At 40.3% G+C, this 17,207-nt stretch overlaps 1 long non-coding RNA gene across 1 annotated transcript; it reads left to right on the top strand.

Moving 5' to 3' along the window:
* Positions 1 to 1,541: 1,541 nt before the first annotated feature.
* Positions 1,542 to 10,589, top strand: LOC131902706 (uncharacterized). The gene is made up of 3 exons (XR_009377103.1): positions 1,542 to 1,664; positions 5,227 to 5,310; positions 9,380 to 10,589. It is a non-coding gene; the product is annotated as an uncharacterized LOC131902706 (long non-coding RNA).
* Positions 10,590 to 17,207: the final 6,618 nt, after the last annotated feature.

Here is a 17,207-nt window from a genome sequence, read left to right on the forward strand (position 1 = left end):
TGGATGATGGCTCCATTGCTTAAGGAGTTTTATTCGTGAAGTTCAGAGCAAAGTGTTGGCAAATTAAATAATAATAAAGAGTAGTCTTCCTGGATGGTTGAATACTTAGGGAATAATGGAGCAAGGAAGAATGCATTTGTGAGAACTGTTGTTAGCCAGCACATCTTCCTCAGTGAGCAAGTAAAAAACAAAACAAAAAAACCCAAAACACAACTTTATTATTCAAGCTTCTCTACATGAACAGGACTGGTAGAATGAATCTCTCCATGTATGTACAAAGTTGATTTAACAGAATGTATTACAAGCTGTAGTCCAGGTAGTCCAACAATGTCTGCCTACCAATGGAAATTTGAAGAGTCAAGTAGTAGTTCAGTTCATGAGGAATGAACTCGGTAGGAAAAAAAAATCAAAGGAAGTTTAAGATCCACCTTCAATACGAATTGCAGCTCCTTTTGTAGCTTACATATATAAAGCATATTAAAGGAGGAAGCTCTCTCTCTCTCTCTCTCTCTCTCTCTCTCTCTCTCTCTCTCTCTCTCCATTCTTGCCCTAGCACTGTGACCAAGTTCATTCCTTTACCGTCATTACAGCCTACTTCCTTGGTATTTTGGTGTATACTGAAGAGCAACTGAAATATCTAGCCTCATGAACTGAACAACTACTGGACTCTTCAAATTTCCATTGGTAGGCAATCATTGTTGGACTACCTGGACTACAGCTTGTAAGACAGTCTATTAAATCAACTTTGTACATACATGGAGAGATTCATTCTACCAGTCCTGTTCATGTAGAGAAGCTTGAACAATACAATAATTTTTTTTCACTTGCCCACTGAGGAAGATGTGCTGGCTAACAACAGTTCTCACAAATGCATTCTTCCTTGCTCCATTATTCCCTAAGTATTCAACCATCCAGGAAGACTACTCTTTATTATTATTTAATTTGCCAACACTTTGCTCTGAACTTCACGAATAAAACTCCTTAAGCAATGGAGCCATCATCCAGCTTTCTGAGGGGAGAAAGACCTATTATCTTGTTTGTGATCTAGTTCCTGCTTTTCTTTCCTCATTGTCTGAAGTCCCTGTGAGAAGCAGATAAAAAGTACATTCAATTCACCTGAACTCAGCGTGAAGCCACCTAACAAACATCTCCTTTTGTGTGCTTAAAATCTCTCTTTAGTTGTTAATATTCTGGGTATCCATCCTCCTGTGTGACAGGGAATCACTCCAGTCCACATAGTATTGTGGGGTGTACAAGCTAGCTGTCCACATTGTGTCCAGGAGGATGAAGGGGAAGGGCCTATGGAGGGCAGGAAGAGAGCAGGGTCTGCTATTAGAGCCAGGGGCAGGTGCCATTGAAATGCATCTCTCTGCTGGTTCAGAGAAGTTCTGGGTCTGGGGTGGAAGGCAGGATCAGGAATCATTGTGCTGTATCTTTAAGCACAGTGTAACCCTATGGGAGGTGCTCTTGTCACTCGGGCCTCACTAGCCAATCAGGCCCTCCAGGTGACCTGCCAGTCAGAATTTGTGCAGGGTCCTTCCGGTTACCAGCTTCAGGCTTGGCTTTGAAGAGAAGCTGGTGCCAGTGGTTTTGTGTGTTGTGATGTGAGTGCTGCTGCAGGGAGCTGAGCAGAGAGCATGGGCCAGCTGGAAAACCACGATATGGTGAGCTAGGGGCCTATCCCCAAACTGGGAGGAGTGACCAGTTGAGTCATAGGAGCCAGTGTGGTGGGTCCTCCTCTGGCTGGGTGGGAGCCAGTGGCTGGACTGAGAGTTCCACAGGTTCTTGCCTGGTCCTGAACAGTCCAGTGTGGTTCTGCTGGTCCTGCGCAGTCTTTGCAATTCCTGGGCTGGCTGGTGGCAGATTCTGTGTAAGTTCACTGTGCAGTCTGCATTTGAACAGAGCATTGGGAGTGGGACTGTGGTTTGAAATAACCTTGTTGACATCACTGTGAAATGGGGGCAGCCTTAGTGCTTATGTTGTTGCTATAAAACACAGATTTGCCAAACTCAGAGAGCCCTGGTCCCTCTCCTATCTTCCAAAAGTAGTGCAATGTGAACTTTTCACATTTAAGTTTCAGATCCATCTGGAGTTAATTCTGTGGAGCTTATAAACAGTATCTCATGTGTAAAGTGGAACTTGATGGCACAAGGTCTTACCAGTTCTTAGGAGAGTATAATGCACAATAAAATTTAGGTAAAAGATGGCTGCATCACAAATACCTCAAAGATAAGTAGTATGCTAACCATTCCGGTTAGAAATTAGTATGATAAGGTATAATTGTTTGTTCCCCAGGATTAACCAGTTACATTCCCATAACAAAGGAGACAACACTGATTTCCAACTAGCACAAAGGCCCATCCACTCATTAAAAAAAAACAGCCTCTAAATGCTACTAAAGTGAACATTGCATGGTCACAACCAATATTAAATCCTGGTGTGCCATAAAGGTATATTAATTCTAGAACAGGGGCCTCTCCAAGCTTTTTGGAAAGCAGTTTTGAGTCAAGGTTTTCCATGTTGATTGAAGTGGAGTTGAACCCTGTATTGCCGTTGTTGTCATCCTGACTAACCACCCTAAATCTTGTATTTTACATCTACAGCACCACAGAGTTCTAAAGTTGCCAGATTAAGTCACATAGTGGACTGTCCATTTCAGAACAGGGAAAGGATTAGTGTATGGGGCATGGCTTTGCCCTTCAGACCAGAAGAAGAAGAACAGTGTACTCTGTACACTGCAGGGGGAAACAGACTAGACAATAGCTTGGTCAGAGATTGAAGTTGAAAGCAGTGAGCTAGCTGCAGGGGTCTCCATTCCAAAGAAGGACTGATGGGGCAAGTGAGTGACTTTCTCTGTAATTTTGCTGCATGTATTAATTCTTCTACTTAGGTTGAACTGGTTTTGGGAAGATAGCTTGAACTACTAAGTATTCAGTTTCTAATTAGGAAACTCTCCTATGTAGACATGTGCAATCCTGGCTGACATAGTTCACTCAGATGTTTGAGAATCAAGCCATTGGCTGTAATTCCATGCATTAGCTTGCAACACTCAGTGGCTAACACTTTACATGGAACAAAGTCATAAAGTCTCTTATTAATGGTATTCTCTCTACTGGGGTATTACCTCCTCCCTTTCATCATCAGTATACCTAATTGCCCTTCCAATTATTTTTATCATTATAAAACATCAACTATTGGTATAATTTAAAAATATATTTTCTTTAAATGCATTACTGTAATTTTTTCTATTTATGAATGTTTCCCATTTTCAGAATTTCATTCCATTTTTTCCTTAATGCTCTTTATTTTTTTTAATCTATTTGTTTATATCAGTTTAGAGCAGTGGTTCTCAACATTCAAGATCATGGCTCCCTTTGGGAGATCAAATGACCCTATCGCAGGACTGGCCTAAGACATCAGAAAGCACAGACAGTTAATTATATTGTAATTCCTAACAATATCAAAAATATAGTTATGAACTAGCAGTGAAAATAGTTTTATAGTTGGGGGGTCAGCACATCACGAGGAACTGTATTCAAGGGTCACATATCTGTGATTTTGCTGCTTAAGTACTGGATATAATTCATATATGGCTTTAGATCTTGAAAACCTTCTCATATATTATTGTCTCTTTTTTCCTAATTAGCATGAACTGTCAACATGACACAGCCTAGAATCATCTGAGGGAACATCAGTTTAGGGTGTGCCTAGATCAGAATATCTGATTACTGTCTCTGAGAGAGATTGTGTTGATTACGATTGATGTTTGAAACTCTTCCGCTGAGTTGTCAATATCTCTAACCAAGTGGGCCTGGACTGGACAAGAGAACTAGTTTAGCACAAGAAAGACAGTGGCAAAGCAAGAGAGAAAGCTAGGTAGCAATGTTTCCTCATGTTCTGTCTTCATTTATTAGTTTGAAATTTTATCCTGTGCTCCCACAAGGATGGACTGTGACCCAAGGTATTAATTAAAGAAATCTGTTCATTATCTTTTGTTAAGATAATTTAATCACAGCAACATAGAAGAAAGTTGGAACAAAAAACGGTACCTCAAATGTGATTTGCTGCAAAGGACTTAAAAGTCTCAGGCCTGCCCTTACAATCCTGAATGGAATTGTTTTGATGTTTTATTATCTATCCCAGGGAGGCCACTGATTCATGGCAGCTCTCCTGCCAGGTTGAGAGTGCTGAGGTTATAAGTCATATACTTCTATCAATTGTAAAAAGTTAGTGTTAGATCAGAAGAGCTAGGTTTACTGCTTCTTGTAGACTTGGACTTGAAAGTGGTTCAGCCAATGAAAGCTGTATAACAGAGTCTGCAGAGACTGAGGGGTTTTGGTCATATCCCTTGTGCCATTCACACAATTGAGGGGGAGCATGATATGGGGGATTTTAAAACAAAAACTCAACAAATGTGGAGTAATGGTAACTAAATTTGGCTACTTGTATGGAACTCAAGAAGAGTTTACTCTACCTTACTCAACACCATCTGAGTTACTCTGACTCATACCAGTTAGTAGATGGAGCCTAGAAATTGAATTTTAAATAAAAATGATTTAATGTTGGAATTTGTAATTCCCTTCCCAAGAGTAGTATAGATCCACAGTGGGCTGGGCCCTACCTCATAAATCATTAATCAAGAAAACACCCTAAAATAGAGGTTCCTCTTCCCAAGTAATGCTAGCTTATGTCATGTTGAAGAAAAGCCAAACAGGACAAGGACTAAGAGCAAGCCTAGGCTTTGTAGTGAAAATGAAAGCAAACAAAATATCAAAATAAACAAATAAACAAATAAATGCTCACAATTAGTTTATCTTTTAGAATTACTTTTTTTCAAGTAATTTGACCCTCTTTCTAAGACTCTGCAATATTTGATTATGAAAGCATCTAGTATCTAGTATGTCTGTATTTTGTTAAGTTTGGCTTTTAACCAAGCTTGATGAGTTTGTTCAGAGGTATAAAAAGAGAGGGATGCTTTGGATGTGGATTGTATCCGCTCCAGGTATCATACACTTTGATCTTTATTCCTAAATCATATCTCAGGATGACACCAGAGAAATGACACCCAAAGTTGTCCTCTTACCCACTCATGAACATTGCCCACCATACACAATTTGCATCTTCATATGAATATGCATGCAAAATACAAAGAAAAAGTAAAGATTAGGAATATCGAGAAGTAAAAACGTCTAGGAGTTCATTAACATGACTTTTTTTGTTCACTAGAGAGTGAGTTGAATACTGGAACTTAAATGGGCTGTTTAAAGTCTCAGGGAGGCCTCTAAATAAGATTCAGAAAAGCCATTTAAGGTAAGAGAGCTTGTAAGAAGGATTGAGTGTAAATTAATGGAGCAGATATTAGGAGTAATGTCTATAGGGCACCAGAAAATGAGCTATCATTAGGGGAATGAAAGAACAAATGCACACGACTTGTCTTGTTATTTAAATGCATTGCTCAATATTCTACAGTTTGTACACACACATTTTACACAGTTTATTTTTGGAGGCCTAAGACAGCTATGGGACATTGTTTCCTTCTTACATATGGGTCTTGTGGATCAAACTAATCTTTAGCCTTAGTTGAAACAGCCTTTATTGTCTGAGACAACCCCTAGTCCTCATATTTTTAATAACAGTTATTTGTCAGGGTTAATTTGCATGGTTGTCTAAGGCTATTGTAGCAGGAAGTCTTCCTTTGTCCTGTCCAGCCTGGCCCAAGGTCCTGCAGCCACTTATAAAGTAATCACTCAGAGGCTTATATTAATAACAAACTGTGTGGCTATGGCCTATGGCTCAAGCTTCTTGCTAACTAACTCTGCCCATTTCTATTAATCTGTATGTCACCTTGTATTTCATGGCTTTACCTGTGTTCCATTTCATGTTTTTCCCTGGACGGTAGTATGGTGTCTCCCCCACCTCTGCCTTTCTTCTTCCTTTCTCTGTCTTGGATTTCCCACTTGTCTATAACCTGACTCATCATGGACCAGAGCAGCTTCTTTATTAACCAATCATAGTAACACATATTTACAGCATACATAAAGACCATCCCACAGCACTTCCTTTTTCCTGTCTAACCAAAAAGGAAGGTTGTACCACAGTAAACTTTAACTTTAACAATGAAAAATTACATACAGCATACAGTTATCAAGCAAGAATCACAGTTACAATGTCTAGTCCATTCATATTTGGCAAAATTAAAGAAAATATTCTATCTATCCTATTTTTGTGAGTCTAAGTTTCATATCTAATTTATCTTTTATCATTAATTAAGGAAAATTACAACCATCTAATCTTCAACTCTATCAAATATCCCAGAAGGATATAATATTACCTAAGTAAACAGGAAATGCATTGTAAGTGTTGTGCCCAGATCGTGACCCCCAGAGAGACCACTAAAGATGAGCATACCGGAATGCAAAAGCAAGGTTTAATTCTGGATATCCAAAAGCAATACAAGCTTAGGCAGGGACTTTGTCCAATACATCCAACGCATTGGAGGCTGGAGAAAGTGCCTGCCTGTCTGCAAGCTCAGTTTTTTTTTTTTTTTTTTTTTTTTTTGGTTTTTCGAGACAGGGTTTCTCTGTGTAGCTTTGCACCTTTCCTGGAACTCACTTGTTAGCCCAGGCTGGCCTCGAACTCACAGAGATCCGCCTGGCTCTGCCTCCCGAGTGCTGGGATTAAAGGCATGCGCCACCACCGCCCGGCCTGCAAGCTCAGTTTTTAAAGGGAAAAATCACAAGGTTACATCATTTAGGGGTGCTAGTACAGGTACAATTCTGATTGGCTCGCTTCTAGGGGCTTTCTAGAAATCATAGCTTAATCTTACTTCTAAGGGGGTGGTTGCCTGCCACCATTGCTCATTGGCTTCCCTCAGGTGGGGACATTTTTATGGTCAGTTACCCTGGAAACCAGGGTTGGAACGTTCTATAGTCGGGCAGTCATTACCTCATGACTACCTTGTGACTCTGTACTTTTACAATTCCTGGTTTATGGAATCTGGACTGGCTTGTTTCAGTAACTATTGGCCTATTCCTAGAAGGATGAATCTTAGGCCTTAGTTTTTGGGTGAAAGCATTTTGGTCTTATTTCTAAGATGGCTCAATTTGGTCTCACAGTAAGCAACTTTCAACATTCTAGAAATAATAAAGAGAAACGGGGAAATGTAGTGATATATTGTGTACCCTAATAAACTTGCCTGGGTATCAGAGGACAGAGCCAGCCACTAGATTAGACACAGAGACCAGACAGTAGTGGCACACACCCTTAGTCCTATGACTCCAGAGGCAGAGATCCTTATGGTTCTCTCTGAGTCCAAAGCTACACTGGAAACAGAGCCAGGCCATGAAGGTACACACCTTTAATCCCAGTACTAGGAAGCACACATGCATTTAATCCCAGAAGGTGACATGGCTAGGTGGAGAATGGTATATAAGGCATGAGGAAACAAGAAATAGAGCAGTTCAGCTGAGACCCTTTCAGTGAGGACTATGCTCTATGTAATTAAGCTTCTGGTTCACACATACGTTTTACCATGAATAACAAATAAGACACCAAGATGCCTTGGAATTAGTAATGATATGGCTTTTCATTAGGCACTTGAAAAAACTGGGTAAAATAAAATTTAACCTGTACAAGTTATTAGAAGCAAAGTTATTAGAACAGGCATCTCAGAAAACAAGCCTTGTATTTAAGAAGTGCCTCACAAACCTTCCTGTTCAATTCAAGGACAAAGAGCAACTTTGTCATTATTCGCACATTGGGTTAATGGAAACAGAATACCTCATGTAATCTATCATGGGGCCTTAGGTGGGCCCCACCAAATATTTCATGGTCTAATAAATTATGGTGTAGAAACAAGCTTATGTGTTTATGTAGCAGGAATCTTAAAATTTCTTATTAATAAAATCAAACCTGAGCCAAGTATTGGGGTGAACTGGAAGATCAGAGAACCAGAAAAAGCCACAGCTAACCTCACCTGGCCAACTTCTCAGCTGATCTTGTTTCCTCAGACTGGAAGCGTCTGTGTCCTCATATCCGAATGGCTTTTAGCTGAACTGTGCTGCTCAAAACCTAAAAGCTTAACCAGCCAAATGCTTAACCAGCCAAATGCTTCTAGTTTCTGGTCCTCACCCCTTATATATCTTTCTGCCTTCTACCATCACTCCCTGAGATTAAAGACTCACTCCCTGGGATTAAAGGCATGTGTCACCATGCCTGGCTCTTTCCAATGTGGCCTTGAACTCACAGAGATCCCAGATGGATTTCTCCCTCTGGAGTGCTAGGATTAAAGGCATGAGTACCACCATTTTCTAGCCTCTGTGTCTAGTGGCTGCCTGTTCTCTGACCCCAGATAAATTTATTAGGGTATACAATATTTTGGGGAACACAATACCACCTCACATTTAGTCTTTCTCAACAGTATGGGTTCACTGTTTCCTCACAGAGGAGGACATAAAATACTTCCTTGTGAAGAGTAATACTTAGTACCTGTGGTAGTCTGAATGTAATTGACCACTCATAAGCTTATAGGGAGTAGCCCTATTATGAGGTGTAGCTGTGTTTTCAATAGGTATGTCCTTGTTGGAGGCTGTAGCTAGAGTTTTCCTGACTGGCCCACAGTCAGGACAACTCTAGCTACAAATGGCACCCAACAAGTTGGCAAGAGTTTCCACCTAAAACCTGAGAAAAGATTCTAAAATGGAGCTAAAAACAGCTTCCTAATTGTCTCTATCAAATGAGTGGCAGCTGCCGGTTTGAGCTACTGGTGGGTTCCTAGTGTGTGCGCTCGCTCGACCTGCAGTATAGTGGGAATGAGGCCTCTGCAAGTGGCACATTAAGCTGCATGGTGGATTTAGCCTTTGCTAGTACAAAACAAAAAAAGAGGTTTCTGGGCTACATGCTGCTTGGATAAAAGCATAGAGACCCACAATAGCTCCCAGAGCTGGTGGAAAACATACCACCTCCATGTTGGGAAGCTGAGGTGGGCGGAGCCAGCAGCCACAGCTGATGCAGTTTAAAGCAATAGATTCACAATAAGACAGATTCAGATGTAATAGTTTACAATGTGTGTTAAATATACGTAGGCTTGAAAGAGACAAAAAAGGTGATATATACAGTTATATAAACAAATACAGAGTTTTAAAAAATAAAGTCTTTAAAGAGACAGTAAAATTAATATAAAAAATAAGCCACGTAAAGATGAATATTACACAGAGAATCTGGATTGTGTTGTCTTTGGGATTTTTAACTGCAGAAAAACATTTGATTGTAAAAGATGTTGAGTTATGCCAATATGTATATTTTAAAGATACCTTGACTTCAAAATTTGGATGTAAGGATGTGTTGCTTTGGAAATGAGACTCTGCTTTTGTTCCCACAGAAAGCCAGAGGCTATGGATTTGTTCCAGATTAAGATACATCAGGTTTGACCAGACAAGACCCCTTGAAAGGTCTCCGATGATACCATGGCCCAAATGATCCAACATCCAGAATGGTTTGAAGGCATCTGGCTCAGACAACAAGCCTCAATGAATGTTCCATAATTCTAAAATTTTCTTTGTGTCCCCATAAGATATAGAGTCCCCCTCCAGCAGGAAGTAGTAAGAGAAGCTATGCCCAAATTCCCAAATTATATGTAATTTTACTTTGTTAAGGTTAAAACATTCCTTTCTGGAAAAAAGAAAGAAAGAAAAGGGGAAGTGCTGTGGGGTGGTCTGTATGTCAAGTGTGTTGCTGATTGGTCAATAAATAAATCACTGATTGGCCAGTGGCCAGGCAGGAAGTATAGGTGGGACAAGGAGGAGAATAAAGCTGGAAAGTGGAAGGCTGAGTCAGAGACACTGCCAACCGCCACGATGACAAACAGCATGTGAAGATACCGGTAAGCCACGAGCCATGTGGCAAGGTATAGATTTATAGAAATGGATTAATTTAAGCTGTAAGAACAGTTAGCAAGAAGCCTGCCACGGCCATACAGTTTGTAAGCAATATAAGTCTCTGTGTTTACTTGGTTGGGTCTGAGCGGCTGTGGGACTGGCAGGTGAGAGAGATTTGTCCTGACTGTGGGCCAGGCAGGAAAACTCTAGCTACAGGAGGCAGTGTGTCACTGTGGGGTTGGGCTTTGTGGTCTCATTATATGCTCAAACCATGTCCAGTATCCAAGCCCACTCCCTATTGCCTGCATGTAAAGATGTATAATGCCCTGCTCCTTCTCCAGCACCATGTCTGCCTGCACCCTACCATGTTGCACCATGATGATAATGAACAAAACCTCTGAAAATGTAAGCCACCTCAATTAAATGTTTTTTCTTTATTAATATTGCCATGGTCCAGGTGTCTCTTCACAACAATAGAAACCCTAACTAAGGCAGCATATGATTCATTACCCTTTAGAGAGGAAATATTATAAGAAACACTGCTAATTTTACTTTAGACAGAATCACATTATGTATAGGCTTGTGTATTGCTCATGTGGTATTAGTCAAAATTCTAGTAATCCACTATGGTCATTCTTTATTTCCTGTAACATACAATAACAGCTACTTCACTCCTTGTGCTAATAGCACAATAAATAATAGCATAATTGTGTATCAACAGCCTCCTTTTATTTTTTGACCCCAGTAAAATTAAAAATAAAGTGGTATTCCAAAAAAATTAATACAATGCTTGGAAATTTTCTAAATGTTTTTGAAAAACATTTTTAAAATTTCATTGGGTAACTGGTAGCTTGAATATTTGCTTTAAAGAGTAGTGTTACAGCTTCCACAGTTGGAGGCTTAGCATTAAAACAAACTGCCCAGACGGGCAATAGTGGACACACTTTTAATCCCAGCACTTGGGAGGCAGAGCCAGGTGGATCTCTGCAACTTCGAGGCCAGCCTGGTCTACAGAGCAAGATCAAGGACACACAACCAAAACTACACAGAGAAACCCTGCCTCGAAAAACCAAAATCAAACAAACAAACAAATATCTCAATTTACAAATAAAGCAGTTAAAATATTTGTAATTAGAAAAAGTTTAAGAAAAATAGATATTGATTTCATAGAATAATGAATTCCCATGGTGGAGGAAAACACCCTGGGAATGTAAACAATATAAAAATCTTCCCAATTCCAGTTCTTTTGATATTTATGTAAATATAAAGACAGTTGTTTGGAAGCTCCCTCTTATGTAGAAAACTGCCCAGCTTGGAATATTTAGCCCATGTTATATCATGAAATGTTTACTGGAATTATTGCAAAATATTCAACATATATTATTTATTATACTATAGACTGTGAGTTTTAGGCCAACTGGAAATTACCTTTGTGTCAAACAAAAAACAAAACTGTATTCAACTTTAGTTGTGAGTGAGTAAGTGTGTGTGTGTGTTTTATTGAGAAATGTATTACTGTCATATTCCCTACATAGACAAATCTGGCTTGAATTCAAAGAGATCTAACTGGCTATCCTACTTTGCTATATCCATTTCTGTGAATGATTTGACAGAGACCAGTGGCTGACACCTGAAATTAAGAACTATTATCCTGAACCTTAGGACCTCCGCTCAGGTTTAAGCTGGGAAACTTGAGTATTTCAAAAAGGATTTCAGGATGAGTCAATACAAATCAGAGTTGCAATTTTATTTTGAGACAGGGTCTCTCTATGTATCTCTGACTGTCCTTGAACTCAGAATGTGGACAAGGTTGGCCCCAAATTCCCAAAACTCTGCCTGCCTCTGCCAACCAAGAATTGGAATAAAAGGTGTGTGCCATATCATTCAATTGTAATAATTGGATAATGATAATAATAATAAATAAATTTATTATTTATTTACTTATGACTGTTTGTATGTATGTGCTCACTTCTGTGTGGGAAGGTGTGTGTGTGTCATGGCTTGGGTGTAGAAGTCAGAGAACAATTTTGGGAGCTGGTCCTTTCCCTTCAGCGTGTTTGAGACAGGGTGTCTAGTTTGTTATCACATGTAAATAGGCTTGCAGGATTTCTTCTGTCTACCTTTTATTTTGCTTTAAAAGCATTGGATTATAGGCATGCATGGTTGCAACTGTCTTTGTTTGTTTGTTTGGGTTTTCAGTTCTTTTTTGGATTTGTTTGTTTGTTTGTTTGTTTGTTTGTTTTGAGACAAGGTTTCTCTGTGTGTAGCTTTGTGCCTTTCCTGGAACTCACTCTGTAGCCCAGGCTGGCCTCAAACTCACAGAGATCCACCTGCCTCAACCTCCCAAGGGCTGGGTTAAAGGCATGTACCACCACCGCCTGGCATCTATCTTTATAATGTAGAAGTAAAGGGATAGTTAGTTGCAAGGTGATTACTTTCTCTGTTATATCATTTTCACAGCCTTAAAGTTTATTAAGTAGAGCTTTTTGGACTGAGTCTGTTTTAAGTCACAGTCTCACTTTCTAATCCTTTCTGCCTTGGAACTTACTATGTGGTAGATAGGCTAGGCCTGGTTTTTGCAGAGATCCATCTGCCTCTGCCTCTTGTGACCATACCTAGATAAAAGGAGATGTTTAGCATAGATTTAGCACAGATATTAGTAGAAAGAAAGAACTGTGGGAAAGTGTGGTCTTGTGAAGGAGAGCCACACTTAAGAATTGATACAGGGCCTTGTTCCAGTTTTGGTTACTCTGTAAGTTCCATTTCAGTGAATATTTAGGCAGTCCCTCTTTCCCTATGTGTGTGTGTATCTCTCTTCTCAGTGTCTCTCTGTCTTTCTCTCCGTTTCTTTGGTAACAAGATTATCGGTGAGTTCCTGAGGAGGCTTGTGTGGGGTTCTGATTTAATAAGGTAAAAGCATGAGTCAGAAGAGTTCTGCACTGTGCCTTACTCTACATGAGGTTCATAATTCTGCCCTGGCAATCCTCAGAAAATTGTTGCTTACATTTGAGGAAGGAATAAGTCCATACTCAAAAGGTTTTATATACTTTGGCCTCAAACATGGTTCATTGATACTTGATATACCTCTAAAAAAGGAATGTTTTCTTTATCTACACAGCAAATTTTATTAGTTTTGTGTGATGGTTAATATTGATTTTCAACCTGATAAGATCTAGAATCAACCAAGTGAAACTTCTTCAGGGTTGCCTGTAAGTGCTGTGGGATGTATGGCAAATGTGTTGATGATTAATCAATAAAACACTGATTGGCCGTTGGCTAGGCAGGAAGTATAGGCGGGGCAAGAAGGAGAATAAAGCTGGGAAGTGGAAGGCTGAGTCAGAGAGACACTGCCAGCCGCCATGATGAGAAACAGCTTGTGAAGATGACAGTAAGCCACGAGCCATGTGGCAAGGTATAGATTAAAGGAAATGGATTAATTAAAGCTATAAGAACAGTTAGCAAGAAGCCTGCCACGGCCATACAGTTTGAAAGCAACATAAGTCTCTGTGTTTACTTGGTCGGGTCTGAGAGGCTGTGGGACTGGCAGGTGAAAGAGGTATATCCTGACTGTGGGCCAGGCAGGAAAACTCCAGCTACAAATGGCGTCCAACGTGGTGGCAAGAGTTTCCACCTAAAAACTGAAAAAAAGGATTCTAAAACGGAGCTAAAAACAGCTTCCTAATTGTCTCTCTCAAATGAGCGGCAGCTGCTGGTTTCAGCTACTGGTGGGTTCCTGGCGTGCATGCTCAACCTGCAGTATGGCGGGAATGAGGCCTCTGCAAGTGGCACATTAAGCTGCGGGGTGGATTTAGCCTTTGCAGGTACAAAACAAAAAAAGAGGTTTTTGGGCTACATGCTGCTTGGATAAAAGCATAGACCCACGATAGCTCCCAGAGCTGGCGGTAAACGTAGCCATGTTGGGAAGCTGAGGTGGGCGGAGCCAGCAGCCACAGCTGCTGCAATTTAAGGCAATAGACTCACAATAAGACAGATTCAGATGTAATAGTTTACAATGTGTGTAAAAGATACGTAGGCTTGAAAGAGACAAAAAAGGTGATATATATAGAGAGTTATAGAAACAAATACATAGTTTTAAAAAATAAAGTCTTTAAAGAGACAGTAAAGGTAGTATAAAAATAAGCCACGTAAAGATGAATATTACACAGAGAATCTGAATTGTGTTGTCTTTGGGATTTTTAACTGCAGAAAAACATTTGATTGTAAAAGCTGTTGAGTTATGCCAATATGTATATTTTAAAGGTACCTTGACTTCAAAATTTGGATATAAGGATATGTTGCTTTTGAAATGAGACTCTGCTTTTGTTCCCACAGAAAGCCAAAGGCTATGGAATTGTTCCAGATTAAGATACATCAGGTTTGACCAGCCAAGACCCCCTGAAGGTCTCCAATGACACCATGGCCCAGATGATCCAACATCCAGAATGGTTTGAAGGCATCTGGCTCAGACGATACAGCCTCATGGACTATTCCATAATTCTAAAATTTTCTTTGTTTCCCCATAAGATACAGCGCCCCCTTCCAGCAGGAAGTAGTAAGAGAAGCTACGTCCAAATTCCCAAATTATATGTAATTTTATTTTGTTAAGGTTAAAACCTTCCTTTTTGAAAAAAAAAAAAGGGGGAAGTGCTGTGGGATGTATGGCAAATGTGTTGCTGATTAATCAATAAAACACTGATTGGCCGTTGGCTAGGCAGGAAGTATAGGCGGGGCAAGGAGGAGAATAAAGCTGGGAAGTGGAAGGCTGAGTCAGAGAGACACTGCCAGCCGCCATGATGAGAAACAACTTGTGAAGATGCCGGTAAGCCACGAGCCATGTGGCAAGGTATAGATTAAAGGAAATGGATTAATTAAAGCTATAAGAACAGTTAGCAAGAAGCCTGCCATGGCCATACAGTTTGAAAGCAACATAAGTCTCTGTGTTTACTTGGTCGGGTCTAAGAGGCTGTGGGACTGGCAGGTGAAAGAGATATATCCTGACTGTAGGCCAGGCAGGAAAACTTAAGCTACATGTAAGGATTATGTTCTTATGTCACCAGCCTGCAATGGCGTCCCAGCCTAAAAACCGAGCATGCCCTTCCACAGCTCTCTCTCCCTGGGCTTATCTAGATGATGTTATTCTCTAGGGTGTGCATATGAAAGATTAGTTTGTATATTAAGTTCATTGAGATTTGAAGCCTCTTCTCCTTCCAGAAATGATATCACCAATTCATTACATGGTTTTGTTACTGTATGATGTAATAATGACTAACATTTATCACTCTGGATCCTGACTAAGGATACAGTGTGAACAACCACCATTACTTGACACTGTGGTTGCTTTTATAAACCTTCTTTTTACTCAATTTTAGAATTTTACCTTTTGTGTGTCCACATGTTCATACCATGATACTCTGTAATGTTGAATAAGAAGTCACCCAAGCCAGTCATGGTGTCCCAACCCTCTGATCACAGAACATCTGAGGCAGAGGATGGAGTTTTAAGGGTTTCAACATCATCCAAGGACTGAGTGTACAAAGGGTTATGGAAGCAGGTCTTCAGGAACAGGTGAGACTACAATGGGCCCAGGCAACTGTAATGTGGAACACTGAGGTAAGAGGCCAGGTAATATTTATTAAGGACTGAGATCTATAAAGTACATGCACAACACAGAGCAAGGTAGACACTGCTGCTGATCCAGCTGGTCTCTCTCTACCAGCAGCCTGATCTTACAATCCAAAGCAAAAGCTTCCAAGCTCCCTACCAGAGCCATGATAGCCACCTTCATTTGCAACTCAAAGAGGAGTGACTAGAGGAGCTGGTGGGGTCAGATAAGGCCTGGAAAAAGTCAGAAAGGGAATTTATGTGCTCATAATATATTTATATAAGTGGTGAAGTGAAACATTACGAGTCTATCATAAATGTGCTCAAACTCTACAATCTTACAGGTGGTTAGGTAAACGCCTCTGTAACTCACTCAAATAAAACTCCCTGTATTTTCCTGTGTTACCATATACTGGCACGGTAGGATGACTTTTGGTGGGAGCCAGGAAATCTGTCTCAAAGCTACTTTGCACCTGGTATGCAAAAATCCCTTCGTTCTGAGTCAATTGCTCAGGAATGCCATTTGGGCTGTGATAGAAAGGAGGGTCAGCCGGGCGGTGGTGGCGCACGCCTTTAATCCCAGCACTCGGGAGGCAGAGCCAGGCGGATCTCTGTGAGTTCGAGGCCAGCCTGGGATACCAAGTGAGTTCTAGGAAAGGCACAAAGCTACACAGAGAAATCCTGTCTCCAAAAACCAAAAAAAAAAAAAAAAAAAAAAAGAAAGGAGGGTCTGTGCCTCATTTGCACAAGAAACAAAACTATGCCTAGGATGCTAGGCAAAGAAGTTCTTGGAAGCACACATAGCATACAAGAAAATCATTGTAGGAACTGGCTAATATATATACAAAAGATAAAATATCACCAAGACCTCTTAAGCCATGGCTTGACCTTTGGAAAAGTCCTTGACCATTCCAAGTAATCGCATTTCTCATAATAGCCAAATTCCATTATACTTTCCTGTGGCTTGCGGCAATGAACCCTGTAGATGTAACCAACCATCTTATTAAATAAAAAACACAGAGCCAATACAGAGATGAAAGCCAAGAGGTCAGAGCAATAGCTAAGAGCTAAAAGCCTTACCCTTCACTGTCACGGTGGTCCTACCTCTCAGAAAGAGACCTACTTCCTGTGTCTGTCTTTTTTTTTATAGAGTTTCTGTTCTGCCTTCTCATTGGTTGTAAACCCAACCACATGACCTCCTAGTCACTTCCTGTCTGTACAGACCTCCAGGTCTTCTATGGTTGGTATTGAGATTAAAGGCATGTGTCTCCAATGCTGGCTGTATCCTTGAACACATAGAGATCTACCTAGCTCTGCCTACCAAGTGCTGGGATTAAAGGCATGCACCACCACTGCCCAGCTTTTGCTATGGCTTGCTAATAGCTCTGACCCCTGGGGAACTTTATTTATTATCACACAAATCACATTTCAATACAAATAAAATATCACTATAGAACCCAAAAGAAAGTAAGGATGACAGCATATGTGGAATGCAAAGTCTGTCTAGGCTGTCTTCCCTTTGAGCATTAGCCATGCATAGTATCAATAAAGTGATTCTTTGATTCTTTGTTAATTTTCTAAGTGTGTGGAATAATTTCTCCCTTGGATGGCATATTAAATCTAGAACAGCTGCATTTTCAGCCTTTTAGAAAAAATGTTTCTGAAATAAGCTCTCCTATGTTGACTCAGGTGTCCTTGACTCCAGCCTGTTGCTCTCCTGGGCAATGTCTT

This window comes from Peromyscus eremicus, chromosome 1 (genome assembly GCF_949786415.1).
Source record: "Peromyscus eremicus chromosome 1, PerEre_H2_v1, whole genome shotgun sequence".
Lineage (NCBI taxonomy): Eukaryota > Metazoa > Chordata > Mammalia > Rodentia > Cricetidae > Peromyscus > Peromyscus eremicus.